This window comes from Orcinus orca, chromosome 18, assembly GCF_937001465.1.
Source record: "Orcinus orca chromosome 18, mOrcOrc1.1, whole genome shotgun sequence".
Taxonomy (NCBI): Eukaryota; Metazoa; Chordata; class Mammalia; order Artiodactyla; family Delphinidae; genus Orcinus; species Orcinus orca.
In genome coordinates this window covers 75,530,162-75,555,766 of record NC_064576.1, presented here as the reverse complement: position 1 = coordinate 75,555,766, position 25,605 = coordinate 75,530,162, and the positions used below count along the sequence as shown (strand labels likewise).

General features: G+C 49.9%; 1 protein-coding gene and 1 long non-coding RNA gene across 7 annotated transcripts in view; one reads left to right on the top strand and one right to left on the bottom strand.

Annotated features, from left to right (window-relative positions):
* SPATA13 (spermatogenesis associated 13) overlaps positions 1–25,605 on the bottom strand; it is a 263,660-nt gene that overhangs the window by 110,243 nt on the left and 127,812 nt on the right. Inside the window, exon 1 of one of the 5 annotated variants that reach the window (XM_033409371.2) lies at positions 12,118–12,322. The exons of 2 other annotated variants lie outside the window; for them this stretch is intronic. The gene's annotated coding sequence lies outside the window, so the exon portion shown is untranslated. Of the gene's footprint in view, positions 1–12,113; positions 12,323–25,605 lie in introns of those variants that run through there. 2 more of the 5 variants (XM_033409370.2, XM_033409368.2) reach the window with 2 other exon arrangements.
* Positions 16,061–25,267, top strand: LOC117197442 (uncharacterized). Of its 2 annotated transcripts, XR_007473212.1 has the most exons (3): positions 16,061–16,293; positions 18,753–24,766; positions 24,875–25,267. It is a non-coding gene; the product is annotated as an uncharacterized LOC117197442 (long non-coding RNA). The 2 variants fall into 2 exon arrangements; XR_007473211.1 differs by lacking the exon at positions 24,875–25,267 and having other exon boundaries at positions 16,061–16,218; positions 18,753–24,371.

The following is a 25,605-nucleotide window of genomic DNA, read 5'->3' as shown; positions in this document are numbered from 1 at the left end:
TTAATGGTGAAAAGACAGGATGCTTTCCCTCTAAGATCAGAAAGAAGAGGCAAGGACTTTGCTCTCACCACTCTTATTCAACACAGCATGAGAAGTTCTAGCCAGTGCAATAAGGCAAGAAAAGGAAATGAAAGGCATACAGCTTAGAAAGGAAGAAATTAAACCATCCCTATTTGCAGATGACATGACTGCCTACATAGAAAATCCCAAGAAATCTACCAAAAAACTCCTAGAACTAATCAGTGAGCTCTACAAGGTTAAATAATACAAGTTAAACATCCAAAAAAAATAATTATTGTATTTCTATATACTAGCGATGAACACATGGACATTGAAATAAAAAATACAATACCATTTACAAGTGCTCCAAAAAATGAAATACTTAGGTGTAAATCTATGCAAACATGAACAGAAATTATATGCTTAAAACTAGACAATGCTGATGAAAGAAATGGAGAGACATATTGTGTTCACTGACTGGAAAATTCAACATAGTAAAGATGTCAATTCTCCCCAAATTCCAGCAAGATTTTTTTGTAGATATGAGAAGATTATTCTAAAATTTATGTAGAAAGGGAAAGGAGCTGGACTAGCTAAAACAATTTTGAAAAAGAATAAAGTGGGAGGAATCAATCCACCCAATTTCAAGACTCATAGCTCTAGTAATCAAGACTGTGATACTGGCTGAGACACACAGCTAAATTCAACAGAAGAGAGAACTCAGAAACAGACCTACACCAATACGCCCAACTGATTTTTGATAAAGGTGCAAAAGGCATTGAACAGAAGAGGGATAGCCTTTTTAACAAAAAAGGGGCTAGAGCAATTAGACATCTACAGGCAAAAACATACAAACAAAAACCTCACAAAAAACCACAACCTAAATCTCACACCTCATACAAAAACTAACTCAAATGGGTGATGGACTTAAATGTAAAACTGTAAAACTTAAAAAACAATAGAAGGAAATCTTCAAGATCTAGGGCTAGGCAAAGAGTTCTTAGACTTGACACCAAAAGCATAATCCATAAAAGGAAAAAAATCAATAAATTAGACCTCATCAAAACAAAAAATTTTGTTCTGCAAAGGACCCTGTTAAGAGGTCAAAGAGACAAGCTGCAGAGTCAGAGAACATATATGCAAGGCCCATATCCAAAGAAGGGGTAGTATCATCTTCAGAGAATTGTGTTGAGTAAGAAAAGCAATACCTAACACACTGTATGATTCAAATTTTGTAACATTTTTGAAATAAAAGGACAACACAAGTGACCCTCTTGGTGATGGAAATGTTATTTATCTTCATGTATCAATGTTAACATCCCGGTTGTGATGTTGTACAATATCACATAAATATCACTGTATTTTACCATGCATGTGAATCTGTAATTATCTCAAAATAAAAAAGCTTAATTTTTTAAATTAAATAAGAATTTAAAACTCTCCACGAATACAATAACACATTGCCTTAACTCTTGAATTCCCACTCTCTTCCGCCAACACTTGCCTCTTCTGTGTCAGATGCTGACTTTTACCAATGTTAGTCCAGCTAAAGAAAACCACCTACGCACCACTGCTGCGTCTTTCACACAACCAAACACCAGGACTTGGGTATTTTACAGAGACCTTTCCTTGACCATCCAAACCTCATGACTGACGTAGACAGGTTCAACCGGAGAGCCCAGGACAGATGCCAGAAGTCTGAATTCCCGCGTAGATACCCCGTCAAGCACCAGCAAGCAGGTGTGGCCACCTCCCTGCTGGGCCATCACCGTAGTTACCACCCCTCTATAACCACTTCTTTGAAACCATCCACCTCACCCTGGTAACATTTCCAGCATCTGGTCCTCCACACGGAAGCAGCAGGTGCTCAGATCTGTCCCGCAGGTTCTGAGATGAGGGCCACCACTCCCCCATCTCCCTCCGCCTCTCGCCAAGGCAGCACGGAGCACACGAGGCAGCCAATGGGCAGCGCATTTCAAGGGCTTCTGCACTCAGATGGCACGCTGCCCTGGTAACCCGAAACCACCCAGGTCTCCTCCGGAGCCCTCAGTGAGTGGATCCCGACATGGGGCTGAAGTTCTCGCTCCTCTAAGGTAAAAGCTGTGGGATCCTCCCAATGGGGAAATATCTTTCCATCTAAAAGCCCATGAGAAATGTGTTCCAAGTTACTTCTTTCTGAATCCTGCAACCGTGAGTTTGTACAAGGAAGAGAAAAGTTCATTAGCCAGGCATGTCATGTGTAATAACTGGTCACTGCATGACCAGTTCTCTTTAAAACAATCACATAAAAGAAACTCTTCTGTTTGGAAGAAACAGTAAAATACACACACACACACACACACACACACACACACACACACACGCACATGATTTCATCAGCATTATGTTTTTTTAAAAAAATCCTTTCTCAATAATGACCAAAGTGCTTCCCAGGTCTTTTTAGTTGACCCAGAAGCACACACAGAGGAGTGGCTGCTCTGGGTCCGGGTGACAAGGGACCAGGAACCTTCCTGCTGAGCCAACCTTCTGTTCCTCCTGGACCGATCTGCACAGATGGCCACTATCTTCATCTCAGAAGACAAGTGTTCCAACTGACACAAAGCCTTCTTAAAACTCCCAGCCCAAGAAAAACAGAGGCACTGTGTGGAGAGAAAGACCTAGTTCTACAGAAACAACTTTCCAGGAAAGCCTAGAAAACAGTACTGTCCTACTGACAGCAGGTATTTCCTTCTTCCCTAGAGATTCCTTGTCCCAGCAGGGAAGAATAACCCAAAGAGATTGGTTGTACCCACCCACAGAAATGAAAAAAAGGATATTAAAGTCCTGTAGTAGGAAACAAACAAAAACATAATCATCTAGTTGGACAATACAAATTCAGTAATCCAGCATATGCGCTGGAATTTAATAAGCCATTTTGCTTCAGAATAATCGCTGCATGGGGTTTGATTTAATTAATCTCAGCAGGCTTGGAAACAGCCCCCGGGAAAGCAGTGTGATCAACTTCCTTCAGATGTGCTAGTCTGAGCATGTAAGCAGCCACACTACCAGCTCGGACATCTTTAGGCAGCGGCAGTGGCACCATACGCTTTGACCTGTCCACCTGCAGGCACTGATCTTGTAATGCTACAATATTCTTGCTTCCGTGTCCCACTTGAAGGCTTCTGGGTCAGCACCCACTCAGGGTGAGCACCTTGGATGAGGGGTCGGATTAGAAATAAAGACTAGGAAAAGCAGGGAGAGTTCCTGCTTCCTCCGACGAGATGACTTCTGTATCAGAAGGAAGGCAGACGGTGTTCTCTCAGCCCGAGTACTTTTCCTAATTTTGAGTGGAGCCACGGGCGGCGCAGACCAGCAGATGGACGGGGAGAGCGGGGAATAACGGAGCATCCTCTCCATTCCTCTGGGTACCCCGTCCCTGGGAGCAGAAGATTCTAGCCTGAGAGAAAGTCCAGAGGAGGTTAACGTACATCACTCCCCTCCAACCCAACGCAGAATCTAACAAGGGAAGGCGGAAGGCGAGGCTGGAGGGAAGGAGTTAGCCGAGACTGGACAATGCCAGCGCCTCCCCCGGCCAGAACCACGACCGTGTTTATGGATGGACCGCCCCTCGTCCCAGTGAGCGCTGTCATCATCCATGAGCACAAGACACTCTGCCAGGCGCGTGGCAGTTCAGGAGCTGAGTCTGGGCACAGGGTCTGCCTTCAGTCGGCTCAACCATGAGCGGAGCTGTTGACACTGATGTTGTCGGGTGAGGACAGCCATTGAAAACACGAATAGAGGGACCCCCCTGGTCCAGTGGTTGACTCAGTGCTTCCACTGCAGGGGGGCGTGGCTTTGATCCCTGGTCCGGAGATAGGATCCCACATGCCTCACGGTTGAGGGGGGGAAAGAGGGAAGGGAAGGGGAGGGAGAAAGAAAGAAAAGAAAAAGAAAATCCCAACGTTCAGCCCAATTCCACAAGCTGCAGGTTTACAAATCAGCCTTCTCCCTCACACCTTGCCATGACGTGTCATCAAAAATGAATCTGCAAAAGAGGCTGCCACTTTCCTTATTCAGACTCCCCCTGCTTCATGTCTTAGGGAGGCCAGGAGTCTAGACCCAACTTAGGCGCTTAGGTGGGAACGTCACTGGTTCCAAACACACTGACTCAGCAGAGCACACAGGCTGGCCCTACCCTAGACCTACACACACACACACCAGAACTGGAGCTGGGCCATACAGTGAAGTCCCCCGTCCTTTTCTGGGAAGTGCACGACACCACGGTTGTGGCAGAGCAGCCTGAGGACTCAGAGAGATGCTCCAACGCCAGCGTTGGGCTTGACTTAATAAAACAAGCAGCCTCTTCAGTGAGATGGGCCACTCAATCCACTCTGGGGAGTTTAGATTTGTTTCAGAAAAGTCAAAGGTAGAAAAAGCAGAGAAAGCAGGTCTGGCAGATCTCAGAACATACCATTTTGAAGAATATTGTTGACTTTTCCCCGTATATCTTGGATTATTTCTTAACCTCGGGTTCTTAAAGCTAAAATATATTTTTACCTTTTCTCATTTTAAACACCTAATTCTTTGCGATATAACTGAAGCTGTAGATATTCATATATCCCCTCCTTCTTTATTGTTTCAAATGAAGGTTTGGGGGATGTTATTTCAGAAGGCTCCATGGAACATTTAAGCCCGGGCAATTCCTGGGAAGGCCTGTATTTCTAAAGCCTATTCAGTCTGTGGGTAACACCATTGATAACTAAGACCACACAATGGAGGCTAGTCTTTACCATAATACTGAGCTACTTGTGTGCTGGCTACACAAAAGTTTCCCCGGTGGTAGATTTTCACTTAGTAATCAGGCCTGAGCAGAACAAATATAGTGAATCAATTATTTCTATTTGCAACGCACCTTTAAATGTGCCGGGGGCAAGCTAAGCGTCAACATCGGTTCCTCGTACGCCCTGCATGGCAAAGCAAAACCAAAAACAGAACCTACCTTTCCCACAGGAAGAGGACAAACCATAAACTCGAGATACGAATTCCCCCATTTCTCACTTCTTTAATTAATTTGGCCAAACCACTAGGACAGACTCTGGACTAAAAGAAATCAGAACCCCCAGACCTTAAACTGGATTGTGGATTTCATCCTGAGGGTGCTGACTGTGGGTCACTGACTCCCGGCTCCAGGCAAACTGGATTTTAATAACTTGTCGGGATATTTTAGGATAATTGTTGCATGGGGTTTGATTTAATTAATCTCAGCAGGGTCCAAAGGCGGCCCATGGAGTCAACAAGAAAAATGTCCTTCAGATGTTCTATTATTAAAAGTGGAGTAATTATGTCACCAAAAGAGACAGGTACAGAGAAGGCTGCAGCTATGAAGTAAAACCTAGAGAGACACTTTCTACACGCTGACAGATACGCTTGTCCCTCCACATAAGGGATGAAACTGCCAGCCTGGTGTCTGATGCAAAGCAGATCCTCGTCAACATTCGCTGAATTAATAAAACAATGAACGAAGGTAGGATGAATATGTGACAGGACAGGTATGCAAAAAGACTGTATGTTATTCAAATAACGGTTAGAAATACATAATTTATAACATAGTGACATTTAGATCCTAGAACGGGGGTCCCCACCCGTTCCGAGGCCTGTCGGGAACCGGGCTGCACAGCAGGAGGTGAGCGGTGGGCAAGTGAGCAGAGCTTCACCTGCCGCTCCCCATCCCCCCCTTCGCTCCCCATCCCCCCATCGCTCCCCATCCCCCCCCCCCCCGCTCCCCCTCGCTCACAATACCACCTGAACCATCGTTGAGAAACTCCCACCCCCATCGTGGAAAAATGTCTTCCACAAAACCAGTCTCTGGTGCCAAAAAGGTTGGGGAACACTGTCCTAGAAGACAGTTCAGGTGCCAAAGAGAGATCAAGTCCAGAGATGTTTTGTGTGTCTGAAAACTGGCGGCTGAGACTTCCCTGGTGGGGCAGTGGTTAAGAGCCCTCCTGCCAATGCAGGAGACACAGGTTCGAGCCCTGGTCCGGGAAGATCTCAAGTGCCGTGGAGCAACTGAGCCCGTGCGCCACAACTACTGAGCCTGCACTCTAGAGCCCGTGAGCCACAACTACTGAGCCCGTGCACCACAACTACTGAAGTCTGCGCGCCTAGAGCCCGTGCTCCGCAACAAGAGAAGCCACCGCAATGAGAAGCCCGCGCACCGCGACGAAGAGTAGCCCCCGCTCGCTGCAACTAGAGAAAGCCCGTGTGCAGCAACGAAGACCCAATGCAGCCAACAATAAATAAATAAATTTAGAAAACTGGCGTCTAAGTTCAAATGACAGATTAGGGCAGGGTCAGAACCCTAGGGGGGCCCGATTCCCATTTTCACTGAAAAGCACCGCTCCTTCATTTTAGAAGCTGGTTATATTCCGAAAATTCATGTTTTTCTGCACAGAGGAGAGAAAAGGGTGTCCCGTGTTGGGAATGCTGGCCAGGGGGTGGCAGCCCGTGTGCTCTGTTCACACAGGACCTCTGTAGTCCTGCCCAGCGGATGCTCAGAGAATCAGACCTGGAGACCCACTGTGCTGGGCTACTTCACCTCCTAAGTCTCAGAACAAGACGGAGTCACCAGGAGATCCCCAAACCGACAGGCCCTCGACATCCAACAAGTGTTCACCGAACGAGCGACACAGCTCTGCCTTCTCCCCCACCACCACAGAACCAACAGAGCCTCCCCTCCCCCATCAAACAGAAGAGCCAGGCCTTACCTGCTCCTGAGCACTTTGCAAGTGGGGACTCATCTCATCCGCACCACAGCCTGTGACCGTGGTTCCCAACTTTACTGCCCCTGGGAAATTCCAATGCCAAGGTCACACCCACAACCGATTACAATTTGGGGATGGGAACAGGCATCAACCTTTCTTAAAGATCCCCCAGGTAATTCCAATGTCCAGCAAAGTTTGAAACACTCAGTGAAGAGATGGGTACCATTATGTACATTGTTCAGATAAGGCAACTGAGGCAGAGAGGTCAATGCCTCCCCCAGGTTCACACAGCAGGCAAGCAGCAGGGTTGGGACCTGAACCCAGTTTACCTCACGACCGCCAAACACTAAGAAATCATGTTATAGAAATAATATAAATTACTAGTATGTGATGAAATGAAGCAGGGTGGGCAAGAGAAACCGTGAGGGTGTACACGGTGGAGGAGAACGAGAAGGTTGGACAGCTGATGGCTCGAGGGAGGTCTGACACGTCCAACCAGGCAGGAACACAGTCACTTTGAAGGACAACCAGGTAGCAATGAAGAGCAGCTGTTTTTAGGGTGTCTGAAAAGCATACGTTCTAAAGCACTAGTTCTCAAACTTCAGCGTGTGTGAAAATCACCTGCAAGGCTGTTAAAACACAGACACACCCCCCAGAAACTCTAATTCGGCGGGTCCGGGAGAGAGCCCTAGAATTTGCTTTTCTAACAAATTCTCAGCTGATGCAGATGCAGAACCACTGCTCTGGGCAAATGGTTAACAGTCATGAATGATGGGCAGAATTGTCTGAGGGTCCCTCATCTCCGAGCTGGGGTCCGTGTCCCCACCTCTGCTTATTCTGTCCCCAGAGGCTACAATGCCTCCCTCTGTCAGCCCCTTCCCCAACCTGCACCCTCCTATTCAGCCCTGGCTGTGGTTAGCTCCTCCTCCAGGAAGGCTTCCTGGATCCTCGGCCTCCCATGGGCTCCCCTAACGCCCTCCCCATAAACTGATCCCTCACCTGCTACAGGTCTTTCCTTTCACATGCCCACCACTCCCACCGGAAAGAGTGTGAGCCTCCACGAGGGCAAGGGCTGGTTCCACCCCCAGCATCCAGCACATAAAAGGGAAAGGGGGAAGGGAGCAAACTTTCTGAAGCTGTTTTTCCTTTCAGCCGCAGAGAGTCCCAACATCCGAACTGGACAAGTTTCAATGCCCACATGGTTTAAGTGGTTTTAGGACTCGGGCCTCCTCTCTTTTTATACAGCACACGTGGTGGGGACGTAGTAGGGCCTGACCTCATTTAACGTGACTGTAATTTTAACACTCCTCCACAAGACTGCTCGCTGCTTCTATTATGGAGAACACTAATTGCCAGGAAAGCCTGTGATCAAAGTTCCGATACCAGGAACACGTCTCCTCCCTGGCCTCCTGCACCCTCTGCTCTAAGACAACAAACACAGGGCCCCAGCGCCCCGCACCTGCCAGAGATGGCGGGCAAGGATCCCAGATTCCTGCAGGCCGCATCTCGCCCGCCCACACCTTCCAGTCTAGCCCTTTCAGACCTGAGTTCTGTTTTTCTCTAAGGACAGCCTGCCAGGCTTAGGGAACAAACTCTGTAACGGTGCTAATGGGTGAGGGAAAAAGCTGCCCCTCCCTCTCCCAGATTAGCAGGCAGGGTCCTCTTAGAGATCCCCAGTCCCATGGCTGAACCCGAGAGAGAACTGGGGGTCCAGCTCAGCTCTGACCAGAGCAAAAGATGTCCTGAGTCAGGCACACGGTCCCTGAAATGACAACGCTAAGCTTGCATTGCTTCCACGGTGACAAAGAGCAGTCCTGTGTCACGGAAACAGGCGGAGGTTATTTCTGGCCAAGAAATCAGGTCCTTTAAGGTCCTGGTTAGGTAACACTTGAAGATCACGAGCACAGGAGGGGGCATTACCTGTGGCCACAAATGTTGACATCCCGACCACAGCAAATGGCCACAGCCATGTATGAGAAACAAGGACCATCTCTGGCCACTTGGGGCTTTGCCGCCCACAGTCAGAAAGCGCCCCTGGCCCCAAAGGGAGACTGCGGAGGGCTGGTCCAGGACGCCCGCAAGGCCCCATGTGCCCCTCGTTTTCCCTCCTCTAGTTCGTAAAAGGCTCTGGGAAGCCGCTGTGGAGGGTTATGAGCTTCAGAGCAGACAGACGCTGGACGTGCGTGTGGATCTCCTGGGCCTGGCAGCATCGCATTCAAATCTCAGCCTTGACTCTTCCTACGGGGCTGTGGCCAGGACATTCGACTCCTTCCCCTGTGCGAGGGGAGCGGTAAACCTAACCTGCCCCGCAGTTACACCGATGACCCATCCACACCACAGAACACAGCGAATGTCTCGTCATTTCTCCCAAGGACGCACTGAGCCGCCCATCTGCTTCTGGAGCATCAGAGGGAAGTTAATTACATGCAACAAACACCTCAGGGCATTCGGGCTGGATTCTGTCAAGAAAGGCAGTTATGCAACGGCTTGAGCAATCCTGGGCGAGCAGCGCCCTCCAGGGTCCCCGAGGGCTCCTGGAGAAAGAGATGAACCAGACAGCAGGGAGCAGAGCTGGGAATGGGGGGGCTTGGCTGGGAGCCCGAGGCCAGGGGTAGATGGGGGCGGGGCATGGCAGAGCCAACACAGAGACAGCATCTAACTGGACAGGCTCCCCCTTCACCCCTGTTTTATCTGAGATGCAGAGATGAAGGAAATCACATGAGCGCTTTGTACTAAGGCCTTTCTCTCTGCAAATGAAAATACAACCCATCGTTCCACTTACTGATTTTCAAATTGCCATGGATTGTACGATTTGCCTCTAGAAAGCAATGTATGTTTGGCGCTCCTGCCTGATGTTCTAGAAAATTCTAAAAACATCTGAATTTATACTTCTGCAATTTTATGATCCCGTTTATGCCATTACGTATCTCAAAAGCAAACATTTTTTAAATGTTTAGTTTTCAGACCAAAAAAAAAAAAAAAAAAAAAAAAAGAACCCACTGACAATTTCCATTCCAAATGAATCCTCCCAATGCCTCTTAGCTCAGGAAGGAAAGGGTTCGTTTACTGCTTTGCACAGCAAGCCCAGAGGTCACCCCACCAAGCTGCAGGGCCATGCATGGAGAGTCCTGAACCAGAGGTCGGCAGGTCAGGGATCTAGTGTCCCGCTGCCTGCCCTGGACATATCATTTTATTTCTCTGGGCCACAGTTTCCTTGGCTGTGGAATGTAAGGCCCCTTCCAGCCATCGAAGTATAAAACTTTCCCAACACTCTGCTTCAGCATCTGCCTAAGAACAAACACTTGCCTCCAACTTTCAGGAAGATGAAGGAGATATAGGAACAAGGCTTTAAATTATATAACGAAACAGAAATAAGCGAGACTCACCACATCACAGGGCTCTCAAGGACCCTAAAGATCTGGCCAGCTAAAGTGAAACTGACCTCTCATTGCAGGGGAGGAGTCGGCTGGCAACGGTCTTTGCAAGAAGCTTTCTTCCAGCCTTCCTGTAGCCAAGGGGGCCAGGTGGTCTCTTCAGGAAAGTGAGCTGGAAGCCAGCCCAGGCAGTGTCCCGTCTTTCTGAGGGACAGGAGGCATTAGGTTTTCCCCACACACTGCTCTACAGTATAGATATTATGCCCTCAACAGCAGTAAACTGCAGACCAAGTAAAACACGCAAATAATGACCTCATTTCCAAGGCCGAATCCCAGCCCACGTATGAGTTCCAAAGTCAGCATGGCCTGGGAGCACAGCCGCCTGGCGAGAAGAGAGGCTCTCCCACCACACAGCCACGAGAAACTGGGCCTGGTACATAAAGTTCTCTGAGCCTCCCCTTTCTCATCTGTAAAATGGGGCTAGGAATGCATCGACATTACAGGGAAGCGAGGAGGATTCATGAGTTATTACTGCACGCACGTCCCTCGGGAGACTGCTCGGCTCCTACTAAGTGTTTGACAACTACTACCTAATAGTCACATTAACATCAATATCAACATAGTCGGAGAACTTGTCTACATACGATACTACTTCTTCAGTACGAACACACACAGAACCAGGAGCAGATGGGAAGGTCCTGACGTCCACAGAGGTCCTGGGGAAGCTGGTTGCCTACTTGTAACACTTTCAGACCTTCTGAAATAAAGACGTCTGCCGGGTAATGGAGGACCGATTGGAAGGGAAGAAAGGGAACCGAGGAGTGGTGATGCAGCCGCAAAATCAACAACCAGAGGAACCGAAACAAGGTGTGCTCTGGAGGCGGGAAAAGCACAGGGAGAAGTAGGTAAAAGGCAAGACAGCCCACAGCACGGGAGCACAGGCAAAAAGGCAGCCAGCCAGCCTGGGTGGGAGGAAGGTGGAAAATCTGGGGACCAAAGGAGGGGTGTGAAAATTAGAATTCTGGGTAAGAAACAGTCACATAAAACTCTAAAGGATGGGGGGAGGGGGCAGAGGCCAAGGTTCAGCACAGGGAGGACGCGCAATCACCAGGACCCCGAGGACACTGCGGTGAGGAAATCTGCAAGAAGGGGGCATAGAAAAGGAGCATTTGTTAGGAAAAATAAAATGGGTGAAACTTCTGTACCTGTTAGAGAAGAGCACAGTACTTGGGGACTTGGAGGGGTTAATAGGGTAGAAAACACCAGGCAACACGGAAAATGAGGTGAGACGCAGGGAAAACCGTGGTAGGAGGGGCGGATGATGTATGAATTTAGATGGCCTTGGTAACAAGTGCTAAATAAACTCAAGTTATTTTTTTGTTTATCAACAAGACTGTCCAGTGCTGGGAAGCAAATGACGGAGAGAGTTCTGTTTGTATGGTTGGTTGGTTTGGCCTTTATTCCGCACCTGGAGGGAGGGGAGGTTTGCCGGGGCTCAGACTGCACAGCCGGATGGTGGCCTCCAGCCCAGGTCACCTGAGCTCCCCGGCCGTAGGCGCAGCGCTGGTCTGTGTCCCCCTGGGCTGGCGTGCCCACTCCCTCACCTCGCCTAATGTAAGTGGAAGCAAACCAGCCCTGGAGCTCATCCCTCCAGTTCAGGGTCGCCGGACTCAGGGTCCCGCCTTTCTCGGGAGATGAGGCCCGGGGCACCCGGAGAGAAACTCGCTTTGGGAGAGATCTCCAGCGCATCCCCTGGGCGGCGCGGGCGCTCTGCGCCTTTGTCCCGCCCGCAGCCCGCGGCGGGCGCGGGTCAAGTCTGGGGATCCCCAGGCGCGCGGGGCCGGGGGTCCCTCGCCCTTGGGCCGCCCAGCCCCGCAGCGAGCTCACCGAGCGAACTCGGTGTTGGGGCTGCGGGGCCGGCGTCAGGGTAACTCAGCTCCCGGGCTCGGGCTCCTCGCCAACACCCGGGCGCCCGCCCGGCGCCTCGGCGCAGCCTCACCTACCGCGGCCCCGCTCGAAGGAGCCTCCAAATCTGCCGATCCAAGACGTCCCAGCGACCCAGGGCTGGTCCTGGCGCCGCGGAGATCCGAGCACGCCGGGCTCTCGGAGGAGCCTCCGCTCGGGTGCGCGAACTCCGGGCGGGCGGCGGGCTGGGCTGCGGGGGAGGAGCGCGGCGCTGAAGCCAGCCCGCCGCTGAAGCCAGCCCGCCGCTGCCGCCCGGCCCAGGCCACGCCCCCGCCGGCCCAGGCCACGCCCCAAACCCTGCACTTCTTCCACACACACCCCAGGCCTAGCCCAAGCCCCAGGCCACGCCCCCGGCTCAGCTACCTTTCCACCCCCCCCCACCCCGGACCATGCCACGCCCGGCCCCAGGCCACGCCCCTGCCCGGCTCTCCTTCCACGCCCCCCAGGCCACGCCACACCTGGCTCCAGGCCACCGCTCTGGCTAGGCTCTCCCTTCTTGCCTCAAGCCACGCCCCCAGCTCAGCCCCCCCAGACCACGCCCCTGGCTCGGCTCTTCTCCTCCCCGCCAGCCCCCTCCGTCCCCGGCCACCTTTCCAGCGGCCCTGCTGTCCCCACCATCCTCGCAGACATTCCCAACCCACCCTGCTCCACCACGAGGATATCCCCCCACCACACGCCCGCCCCGCTACACTTCCCCCGACCCTAACTCCTCGTCCACCCAGCTACACCCCCCAGCCGGGGTCTCCTCCATCCATCCCCAGCAACTCCCCCCATGTCAGCACCCCCCAGCCCGGCCCCCCTAAACCCGGCTCCCCTCCACCTCATCAACCCCCCAGCATCGGCCCTGGGCGGGAGGAGCAGTCGCGTCGCCCAGGCAACCGCTCCTCACTGCCCCCTCGCCCCACCTCTGCCAGGGAGGAGGTCACTCCAGGCCAAGGCGCCCTGGCTACACTTTTCGTGAAAAAGAAAACCCTAAGTGAGGGCTTCCCTGCTGGAGCAGTGGTGACGAATCCGCCTGCCAATGCAGGAGACACGGGTTCGAGCCCTGAAGATCCCACATACCGCAGAGCAACTAAGCCCGTGCACCACAACTACTGAGCCTGTGCTCTAAAGCCCTCGAGCCACGACTGCTGAGCCTGCGTGCCACAATGTCTACTGAAGCCCGCTCGCCTGGAGCCCATGATCCGCAACAAGGGAAGCCAACGCAATGAGAAGCCCGCGCACCGCAACCAAGAGTAGCCCCCGCTGGCCGCAACTAAAGCCTGCACGCAGCAATGAAGACCCAACGCAGCCAAAAATATAAATAAATGTATTAAAAACAACAACAACAAGGGCTTCCCTGGTGGTGCAGTGGTTGAGAGTCCGCCTGCCGATGCAGTGGACACGGGTTCGTGCCCCGGTCCGGGAGGGTCCCACGTGCCGCGGAGCGGCTGGGCCTGTGAGCCATGGCCGCTGAGCCTGCGCGTCCGGAGCCTGTGCTCCGCAGCGGGAGAGGCCACAACGGTGAGAGGCCCGCGTACCGCAAAAACAACAACAACAACAGAAAAAAAAAAACCCTAGGTGAGGACTTTTAAACCTACCCACTTCCCCAGGACCTAGAGCAGGTCTTCCGTGGACTGTCTGGGTGAACACACTCAGAACTCTCACCCTTCCCGGGTGGCTCATGGCACAATCATTAATTCACAGGAAAACCGCAGAGACGAAGGTAACCCTTCTGCGCAAGGATCTGGGCCCTAAAAGTTCCATGATTGTTTTCTGATGTGCACCTAATGGAATTCATAAAATAAACACATTCCTTTAAAAACTGCTGTCTTTTACATGATTCATCTGAGTGGTTCTGTGTTGCCAGCACTATAATTATACATGTTACTTTTATAATCAAAGAAGAACAATAACCAGTATGTAAAAACTAAAGAACATATACAAATATTAAATTACACAATGAAAAGTCAAAATTAATTCTATACATGCTTTTTTAAATAGTGGAAAACTATTCTGTGTGATACTCAAACGGTGGGTACATGTCGTTATGCATTTGTCAAAACCCACAGAATATACAACACAAAGAGTGAAACCTGATGTGAAGTCGTTTATCATAACGTATCAATATTGGCTCATCAATCGCAACCAATGTGCCACACTGATGTTAAGATGCCCGTAATAGGAGAAACTGGGGGGATGGGGGTGTGGTACAGGGAGGAGTTGAGGGAATCCATGGGAACTCTCCTTTCCTCCCAGTCTTCCTGTAAACCCAAAACTACTCTAAAATAACAGCCCATTAATTAAAGCACACACCCCGAAATACTAATGGTCATTATCTCTGGGTGGTGGAAATATGGGCAAGTTTTTATTTTATTGTTTGGATCTTTATTTGAAACTCCCCCAAATTTTTGACAGTGAATATATATTTTTAAAGCAGAAACACATAATATTGGGCTGGCCAAAAAGTTCATTCAGGTATTTCTGTAACATCTTACAGAAAAACCCAAACGAACTTTTTGGCCAGCCTAAAATAAATAAGCAATGGAAAATTTTAGAGACATAGCATGAAAGGCTAATCTCAAATATTTCATTTTATTTCTACTTTCTATAACTTCAATGAAACCTGCATGAAGCTGTCACAAATGTTAAAAATGACGTCTACTTCAGTACTCTTTTAAAAAAAGAATATCGAGGGCTAAATTGATAGTTTTAAAATTAGCTCTTTGAAATTAGCACAAATCTGAGGAGAAATTTTTGATTATTCTTTTTTAAAAAATCTGTGTCTCAGAGGATCATTTCTGCCTGCCTGGAAACTGTTATTAATATTTACATGAACACCGGCTCTCAGGTAAACGGATTTCTCTAGAGCTGTAAAGACTCGGCCTGCTTCCCTGATACCTGTGACCTGGGCTAGCCCTTTACCTTGCTGAGTGTCAGCTTCCCCTTCGGTGAAAAGGGAAACCTACCTCTCTGGATTGGTCGGAAAATATTAATACCAAACTTTAGCCCATATAAGACTCCTGGTATAATACATACAGGTGCTTAATAATTATTAGTTCCTGTCCTTTAAAAAATACAATTTTTGTTTTGTTTTGTTTTAGTGGGACTCTTGAGCTCCTGAGATAAAAAGATATTTCTGGTTTTAGATTATTAACTTAGGACAAAGCAGGATCTGACATGGAGAGACTGGGTGCTCTACATCCAGAGCCAGCACTAGTTAACAGGCATCGAGGGAATAAATCACCAGACTTCTCTGGCTCTCACTTTCCTAATCTGCTAAATGAGTGATGCGGACCAGCCATCTCAAAGTTTCCTTCAGCCTCCATCATTCCATGGGGAATCTCACTGTGGCTTCTGTGTAAAAAGGCTCTAAGTCTCCTACAGTGACCTCTCTCTGCCCACACAACCAGCCATCACTCACAGGCCCGCAAACAAAGCTGACATCTGCATTCTACCTTCCCCACCAACGGGAACTTCCAAAGGTTTCTCTGGACTTTTTTCTCTTAGTGATCTGCTGGTACCCAACTCTGACCAGCAGCTTAAACTCTATAATTCTGTTAGAAGTCAGTGCAAAGCTCTCACCAAAGAGTCATTGTACACCGGTGCTGACAGAAACTACCAGCTCTCATCAAGTCGACGGTGCACTTTTTTTCACACAATAACATCTCTGAAATTATGTGTCCCTCTGTTAACGCTTTCTGAGTACTTAACATTTTATGTCCTTTACATTCGTTCTCTACTTAAAGCCTCAAAGCAGCCCTTAGAGTACTATTATCTTTCGCGTTTTATGGATGAAGAAAACAAAGTTCAGAGAAGTTGAAAGACTCACCTAAGGTCACACAGGACAAGGGAGGGAAGTGTATGGCCTGAATGATTATGTCCTCAAATCCATATGTTGAAGCCTAACAACCAATGAGATGGTTTTAGGAGGTGGGACTGTTAAGGCTTAGATGAGGTCATGAGGGTGGGGCTCCATGATGGAATTAGTGCCTTTATAAGAAGAGGAAGAGAGACCAGAGCCCTCTCTCTGTCTCTGTCTCTCTCTCCCTCTCCACACCATGAAAGGACACAGCAAGAAGGTGGCCGTCTGCAAGCCAGGAAGTGGGTCCTCACCATTCACCAAATCTGCTGGTGCCTTGATCTTGGACTCCAGAACTGTGAGAACTAATTCCTGCTGTTTAAGCCCTCCAGTCTGTGGTATTTTGTCCTGGCAGCCTGAGCTGACTCATGCAGTAAGGAAACTCCTTTCTCCGCGATTCAGATTTTTCTTTTTGAGGAGCTTCCACAAAGTAACACTTCCGGCCTCAGGCCCCACCCTCTGCACCAAAGAAGGAGTTACTGACTGGTGGGAGGAACCCACTGGTCCACCTACCTTGATAGAACAGACCTAATTTATTAGTAATTTAACAGTAATTCTTCAGAAGCACAGAGGAGTCACTCCTTTCTAACCTCTCCACCCAGACATCTGCAGGGAGCCATCTGCAGTCAGTGACTGTCACCTGGGGGGTAGAGGGCGGGTGTGGAACCAGTGGCTGAAGCTCTACAGCTGGCTGGGGGGCAGGGGGCACTCAGAGCATATTAGCAAGAACTCTTCTCAGACCTAAAGTCACATTCTCCAACTGACTCGACTGGCGATATCACTGACATTTTTATCTTCATCTGTCCGTCTCCAGTGCCTTGTTTCTTAATTGGTTGTAAAGGGGGGAGGGGGTTGAGGGGGATGGGCTGGCCCCTGCGGTGGAAGGTAAGACCCGAGAGCCCAGGTCTTCCACTCCAGCCCTGGGGCTCTGGGGAAATGATTTAACCTCCCAGGAGTCTGCCTCATCTGTGAAACCCTGGGGTGAAGATTAAGTGTGATAATGTCCCAGCTCAGAGCCTGGCACGTGGTTAAATCTCAGTAAACGGTGGCTGTTTTTATTGACTAGAATGGATAAGGAGCATCTGCTGTCTTCTACAGTTTATTAGAGAAGATACCTAAGTTTCCTAGAATGAAAGAATAATGTTTGGCCTTCATCAAATTATTTTGGCACATAAGTATCTATTAGGGGAAGAGCAGGGGGGAGTTTTCCTTGCTCTTTGCCCAGGAATGGGGCACAGAGGCCGACAAAAGACGGGAGACGTGCCAGGAGCCCGCCCCAGCGTCTGTCTGCAGTGCCGTCCTCGTGTGCTCAGCAAAGGGATGCTCTCACACCTGGATTTGGAGGGAACCTGACGGGCAGGGCCGCCCTCAGAAAGAGCAGAAGGAACAGTAAAACAATGTTCCCAGCTCTTACCAGCTGCCCGGAATTTACACAAAGCCACTCGGATAAGGAGGGGAGTCGCTATCTCTACAATGTCCTTATTCCAAGGTGGTTCTGACAGCCCTAAAGACCCTGTGAACCTGGGATTGGGAATGCACATTGACTAGATGACTAGAATGGTTCTCCACAGACGTTCTCTTTGCCTGATCAAGCCACTCCTGAAATCCATCTTCTTTATTAAATCACCTTGACTGAGGCCCTTACCCATCAATCTTTGTTTTTCCCCTCTGACCCCTGCATGTGACACAGAATGCCCCTAACCCTCTCCCTGAGGTAATCTCTACCCGGTTGATGGAGCCCCTGCTTCAGGGGCAGGCAGGTCATCAGACTCCCCTTTCTTTCAGCTTTCACTAGCTGGGTGGCCTTGGACGAGCTCTTCTGAACCTTAGCTTCTTCACTTGTAACATAGAAATAATAGCCCTGCCCTGCTGTAGCGGGGATGAAATGAGAGAATCTCCGTAGAGTCTAGCATCCCCTGACCTGCAGAGAGTGTGGAACATAAACCACCGCTCAGAGCACATCTGCAGGCAAACCCACATCTGCCTGGTGCACCAGGGACTGTCAGGCTTACCTCCAGCCCACTTCCCCTCTGAAGCCTCCCTGGCTTCCTGGGTAGGGTTCATGACTTCATAGTCAGTGACACCGATATGTTCTCAGACACATGGCTGTCTTAGCGCTGACCAAAGAGATTATGAGCTCTTTAAGGGTAGTGAATATATACCTTTTAAATTAATAGACTATTTTTTAGAGCAGTTTTTGGTTTACAGAAAAATGGATCAGAAAGTATAGACAGTATAGAGAACTATACTCAATATCTTGTAATAACCTATAATGGGAAGTAATCTTAAAAAGAATATGTATATTATATTCAGTTATATATATATTATATATATATAACTGAATCATTTTACTGTACACTTGAAACTAACACAACATTGTAAATCAACTATACTTCAGTTAACAAAAGAAAGTATAGGGAGTCCCCACATAACCCCTCTACCCCCCAACAGTTTCCCTTATTACTAACATCTACATCAGTGTGGCACATTTGTTCCACTTGCTGAGCCAGTGTTGATACATCCTTATTAACTAAAGCTCACTGTTTACACTGCGGTTCACTCTTCTTCATTTACAGTTCTCTGGGTTTTGCCAGACACGATGCCATGCATCCTCCACCACACTGTCACAGGACTGTTTCCCTGCCCTAAAAGTCTTCTGTGCTCCACCAGTTCACCCCTCCCTCCCCTCTAAGCCCTGGGACCCACAGAGGTTTCTTCCATCTCCGTAGTTTTGCCTTTTCCAGAAGGTCGTACAGTTGGAGTTATATAGTGTGTGTATGCAGCCTTAGGCAGCATTAATTATTTTACTTGTTCTGTTTCTCTGGAATCCAGGGATGGAGGGCAAGTCTGGAAAGTGGTCAAGAAGGAGACCCTGCCTGAACAGTCCCCCCACCAAGAGTATCCACGTACCCATCGGCGCCTAACAGGATGGGATGCTGAAACGTACCTCAGGCGATCACCTGCCCTCCATGGTTGGCAGGAGGTAAGCCCTGCAGTGCTGCCGGGCTGGGGCTGGGATGTGCCTGGGGTGGGCGTGGGGAGGGACGGGTTGTCCAGAGGCTGAACTGAAGCCATGGTCTGAGGCTAAGGGGGAGAACGGAGGCCTTTCCGACCAGAGGCACTTGCTCCCCACAGCCAGTGCTTCTACGGCTCCGGGTTTTCTGACGTGGTCTGCTGAAACCTCAGCGTTAGCCGGCCACATGCTGCTTCAGGACCCACGCCAGGAGCTTTCCCCAGACCTTTGTGCCTGGAAACAGTCCTGCATTCTCCACTGGGCAACTCCTCGAGACTCAGTCCCCACATCACAGGCAGGATTGAGTCCCTCTCATCTTTCCGCCCACAGGTCCTTTAGGATCTTGTGCTTATCTACGTCATCAGCCTGCGAGCTTCGTGGGTCCCTGGTGCCCAGTGTCATCTAGGTTCATATCCAGGATCTAGTAGGCATTCAATGACCATCTGTTGAATTAAATTGGGCTGGAGAAGATTGGATTGGATTGGAGAGAAGTGTAAGCACAATTTCCGTGGCTGACCTGAGATCCAACTCCAAGTTTTCAGCTTTGAATTCAGGACCCTTCCCTACACCTCAGCTGGCAGACACGCTGGGGTCGGGGCACCTTTGGGGCGATCCTGAGTAGGTGACGGTGGAAAGTCGTTAATAAGCATCGGAATCAACCAGACCATCAATTTCGGGTCTAACAGGAGCCCAATTTGGACACAAAATTCTCTTTGACTGCAAAGGAAGATCCAGGATCAGAAGGCAGGAGAAACGTCAGAATGTTTCTCAAACTTGCGGCTGCAGCCACAGTAAGAAGCATATCTGACATCGTGACCCAGTGACACATGGGTGAACACAGACACAGGGAAAGGATATTTACCAGCGATGCTGACACTCCCCTCTTGCGATGCATCTGAGATTCTCCCCTTCTTAGATCGTTTTATTTGGTGCTGCAGGACCCACTCATGGGATGAATCCCACAGGTGGTAAAGCACTGCAGCGAAACGGGATGAGCTGGAAAGTGCGGTAATCAGGGGGGAGCAGATGTGAGCCCTCCCCTCTGCCCTTCTCTTCTTTCCGCTCCCTTTATGCCTCCTTCTCTCCCTCCTCTACAGCAAGATGGCTGGTTTCAGCAAGCCATCCATTTATGCCCGCCTCCCAACAAACAGACGTTATTTCCCTTTGTCTGGAAAATTCTAGTTGTATCTTTAAGCTACTGGACGTCTTATTTGACATTATATGTTCTACCTTATCATATATTTGAAAAACCAAAAAGCGGCTCTTTCTCTTCTGTTCGAATATTTCCGTCAAACAGCCCAAGAACGGAGAGCTGGAGCTTTTGCAGGCTGAACGAGGCTGAGAGCAAGACTGATACCATCTTTCCTCAGCCCTCAGGAGCACAAGGCTCCGCCTGCATCCTGGACTCCCGGGGGGTGTCTGAGCCCCTTCCCTTCTCAGTCACAAGTAACTTTACCGAGTGGTTGAAGAGACCCTCCAAGTCCTCCTGCGTCTTTGCCGGTGGCCTGAGTCCACATTCCAGCGCACCAGTCACCCCGGTGGGCGGTCACAAACCTCCTCTGTGCGCTGAAAGCCTTTCTTTCCTGGTAGAAACACTCACGGAAACCACGGCTAAGAAACAGGCGGCTCTAACCGAAATGGACCGTAACTCTTGCCTCCTTCCTTCCCTTGAGCTGCCCACCGCGGCCTCCGCCAGCTCTCGGATTCTCTGCACACAGGCTCCTGCCGGACCAGAAGGCGTGTGGTTCCGGCTTCTGCTCATCCAATCTGCTTTGTCACTCAAGCCTTGTGAACAGTCATGGGCCCAAGACGACGGCTCCCAGGGCTTCTCCACTTTCTGACCAAGCTCCCTCTCGGGTTTCCAGCTTCTGCTCAGTCTTCTTTTTATTTATTTATTTATTTTATTTATTTATTTTTTACATCTTTATTGGAGTATAATTGCTTTACAATGGTGTGTTAGTTTCTGCTGTATAACAGTGAATCAGTTATACATATACATATGTTCCCATATCTCTTCCCTCTTGCGTCTCCCTCCCTCCCACCCTCCCTATCCCACCCCTGTAGGTGGTCACAAAGCACCGAGCTGATCTCCCTGTGCTATGCGGCTGCTTCCCACCAGCTATCTATTTTACATTTGGTAGTGTATATATGTCCATGCCTCTCTCGCGCTTTGTCCCAGCTTACCCTTCCCTCTCCCCATATCCTCAAGTCCATTCTCTAGTAGGTCTGTGTCTTTATTCCTGTCTTACCCCTAGGTTCTTCATCAAATGATGATGTCTTGAACTCCTGTGGTGTGTGGCCTAGGTGTCGGGATTTGGTGTCTCGGGTCAGGTGCTCCCCAGGGGCCCTGGGGGGCAGTTACTGAGGAAGACCCTGGGCTCGGTTAAGTTTGCAAGGTGGTCAGTGCACTGTTGAACCCCAGCTACTGTCATCCAACTCTACAGGCATCTCTGCTGTGAGGTGACGCATACATGTATTTCTGAATAAACAAACAAACACCCCTCTTGTTCTGTAAAACTGTGCACCGAGACAGCAGGGCTCATGCGAGGAGCAGGGCTGAGCAGACTACTCAGACCCTCACGGCTCTGGAACAGAGCCCTAGCAAAACAGCGATGATCCTAATGAAACGTCTACACAGTGGGAAAGGCACCTCAGATTCCTAGTAAAGAAATGCAAAAGCAAATATAGGGCTTCATCTTTTAAAAGGGGGGAATGCACACCCATGTTCACAGCAGCATCATTCACAGTAGCCAAGAGGGGGAAGCAACCCAAGTGTCCACTGACGACAGGTAAATGCATAAACAACATGTGGTCCATCCATACAACGGAATACGGCTCAGCCTTAAGAAGGAAGGACATTCTGACACCTTTTACAACACGGATGAAACTTAAAGACGTTATTCGAAGTCAAATAAGCCAGACACAGAAGGACAACTAGTGTATGATTCCACTTACATGAGACAGTAGTCAAAATCACGGAGACACAAAGGAGAATGCTGGTTTCCAGGGGGTGGGGAGTCAGTGTTTAATGCAGAGAGTTCCAGTTTTGCAAGATGAAGCGTCTTGGAGACGGATGGAGGGACAGTGGTGACAGGTGCAATCACATAATGTACTTAATGCCAGGGAACTGTGCATAGGGAAATGGTGAAGATGGGAAAAGTTATGTTCTGTGTATTTTACCACAATGTTTAAAAATAAGGGACTTCCCTGATGGTCCAGTGGGTAAGACTCCACGCTCCCAATTCCGGGGGCCCAGGGTTCTATCCCTGGTCCGGGAACTAGATCCCACATGCATGCCGCAACTAAGAAGCCCACACACTGCAACAAACATCCCACGTGCCGCAACTAAGACCTGGCGCAGCCAAAATAAATAAATATTTTAAAGAAATAAAAAAATAAGGCGCAGGTAGCTTTATGGAAAGGGTTTAAGGGTTGTGAGGTATGAAGACTGGGGCCGAGGGCACAGGTGGAGAGACCTGGGGCCAGAGGGACGTGGGCGAGGGAGGCTGCGGGCGGCTGTTCTCTCACTCTGCTGCCTTATCTGAGGCACCAAGAGCTAATACGTGGAATCTCTGTGAACCGGCGCAAATTTCTCCTTATCCTGAGGTCCTTCCCCGGTCTGGCAGTTGCTTGAGCTACAAAGCCTTACAGAAACACCCCCTTCAGCCAAAAGAACGTACCAGGCAGTCACGACTACGTTCCTCATCATCCCGCCTCCTTCTACCTTTACCTAAATTCCTACAAACATGACACCCCCATGGCATCCCCCTCACCGCGCCCGTTAATCGGACGAGTGATGTTCTCATGCGTGGTTTTGAAACACAGTTTTCGTAGTCCCTGAAAAGGCATTCCACTCTCACCTTCCGCACCAGGTATCAGAGTCCACCTGTCGGAGTCAGAGTGTCTGAGACGGTGAAGAATCATAAACTCACCTAGAGGCCTATCTCGAGAAGAAGCTATTACTGTAGATCAAGAATCACCCCAATTTTCCTTCCCTTTATTTCCACGTGGAATTGCACGGTTTTTCTAGGAAGAATACCTTTTATGTCCCAATAACGTCTCTTAAAGGAGGAACTTGCACAAATGTTCAAAAATAGAGAAAGGAGTAAACAAATGTCAGCCCATCTGTGGGATGGGATATTCTACGGTGTTGTAGAAGGTGTATAAGGCTGTACAGCACACAGCTAAGCTCAATGGAAAATGCTTTAATACAAGGGGACATGGTAACTGAATGTATAATGTAATCATGACATTTTTAAAATCCTGAAGGTCAAGTAAGAAAATTATGGGCAATTTTTTTTCTGTACCCTTCCTGTAATGATCTCAGCTAAAAGAACATTTTAGAGGTTATTTATAGCCTACGTTCCTCTACATTAGGTATCACACCAGTTTATATGTTATTTCTTATCGTATTAAGGCTACCTAGATAAGACTACAGACTTAGGTATGTTTCTCCTTAGTAGCCATTTTAGTTATCCATTCCTATCTTTAAATTAAGACCAACAAAGTTCCTGTCGACCCGCCCGCAAGGAAGCCACTGGGAGTCGCAGGGCTGCTCCGCGCGCGTGGGGACGAGGGGCTGGCTGAACTGCACGACTGTTGGGTCAGGTTTAGAGAGTCTGGCTCTCCCTTCCACGGCTCTGCCGGGGCTGGGCTACTCACGCTGGACTGGCTATGACCCCTAGCAAACATTTCCGAATTGGGACGAGCTTTGTCAGTGGGAACAGGATACCTGAAGCCCACTGCCTGAGGCTCCCTCCATCCCGTGCAGGATGGGGACAGATGCTGCCTAAAATACCATTTCCCCAGTGCACCCTCCTCCAATCAGCCAAGATGCCCAGAGCTGTTTTCTCCTCTCCAGCTTCCAGGGCTCTCCCGAAGGACCCCATACCACCTGCTCAGCCCAAGTGTCTCCACTCCCTCTACTCAGCTGCAGGCAGACCAGGCCTCACATCGCACGCCTGTCATTTGCTGGCGGGGGTGCCTGTCCACCTCCTTCCTCCCGCCCCATCCCCGCCGCCAGCACACAGCCTTCTCTGCTCGAGACCCAGCTGGCGTTCTCTCGTCCACCAGGTATACTTCCCTCCCCGGCTCCCTCACGCCCCCCCCGCCCCGCCCCCAGCCGGCAGCACCGACTCCGTTTTTTGTTCACGCATATTTCTCCCCACCTGGATTACGGTGGAGCCACTGCATTGGACAGAGAACTTCCGGAAACATGGATTAAGTCAGCCACATGGACTCTCATCGTGTTAACTTTGTTCCTTTGTGATTCTTGTGTGTGTCACACGAAAGGCAAAGCCACACCCCGATGGTCGTTAAAAGCTCACGTGCCCGAAGAACCCCTTTTCCCATGGCACGCGCCGGCGCTTTCCCCAGACGGCCCCCCAAAGCCTAACAACTCTCGTGTCAGATAAACACCTTCGTTCTCCGATCTGCAAGTTGGGAGCTGGAGGAAGTATTTGCTCACCCTGCCCTGCTCTCCCAGCTCAAACCTATAGCTTCATAAGCCTCCCGCTCTGACTCGGCCTGCGGAGGGCTGAGATTACTCTCCTGACATCCGCTAACATTCCACTTGAAGACCTCTGTGTCCTCAGATTAACCTGAGTGTGATGCCCGTGATGTATGTGAAGCGTGGGGCACGGTGGGTCCCGGAGCCAGACAGACCCGGGCTCAAACCCTAACTCCATCACTTGTGGCTGTGTGGCCAGAGGCAGAGGCCCAGCCTGTCTGGGAGCTAGGTTTCTAGTCTGCAAGTGGGGATGATAACGAGACCTCAGCAGGCCAGCCTTCTGACAGCCTGGGATAGAGCGCGCACGGCTCGAGGAAACACAAGGTCCGAGGTTCAGAGGACGGCGGCCTCCCCACGCCCCCTCCCCCCATGTGCTAAGGGCCTGACCCTGGACCAGGCACTACTCACCGATGCGACCTTATCTAATTTCAGGGCCACCACATGAGGCAGGCGTGATTATTCCCATCTTGTAGATGAGGAGACCGGATAAACAAGCCCTCCCCCCACTTTGGGGGCGGCCACAGAACCTCTGGGACCGTCCCTCTGCACAAGGTGGAATCAAGTTGCCAGGAAGTCTCTGAACAGAGTTAGGCCCCCAGTGTTGGGTGTTGCATGTTTTCATTTGCAGGGTGTTTGGGGTTAAGTGTGGGAGCTACTGCGACATCCGCAAGCTCAGGTGCTGCATCTCTCTTCACACCTGACCTCATGGTTCTAAAGCCTGGGAAGAAAAACCACAACTTGGAAAACAAAGACTTTTAAGTTTAAAAAACACATCTTTCTTTTCTACCTTGGGTCATTCATCTTTAAAAAACAGAACTAGGCATCAACTGATCCAAAATATTACAGGGCTTCCCTGGTGGCGCAGTGCTTGAGAGTCCGCCTGCCGATGCAGGGGACGTGGGTTCGTTCCCCGGTCCGGGAAGATCCCACATGCCGCGGAGTGGCTGGGCCCGTGAGCCATGGCCGCTGAGCCTGCGCGTCCAGAGCCTGTGCTCGGCAACGGGAGAGGCCGCAGCAGTGAGAGGCCCGTGTACCGCAAAAAAAAAAAAAAAATTACAGTATAGCAACAAGGATCAACTGTAGAGCACAGGGAACTCTACTCAGTATTCTTTAATAACCTAAAGGGGAAAAGAGTTTGAAAAAGAATAGATACATGTATACGT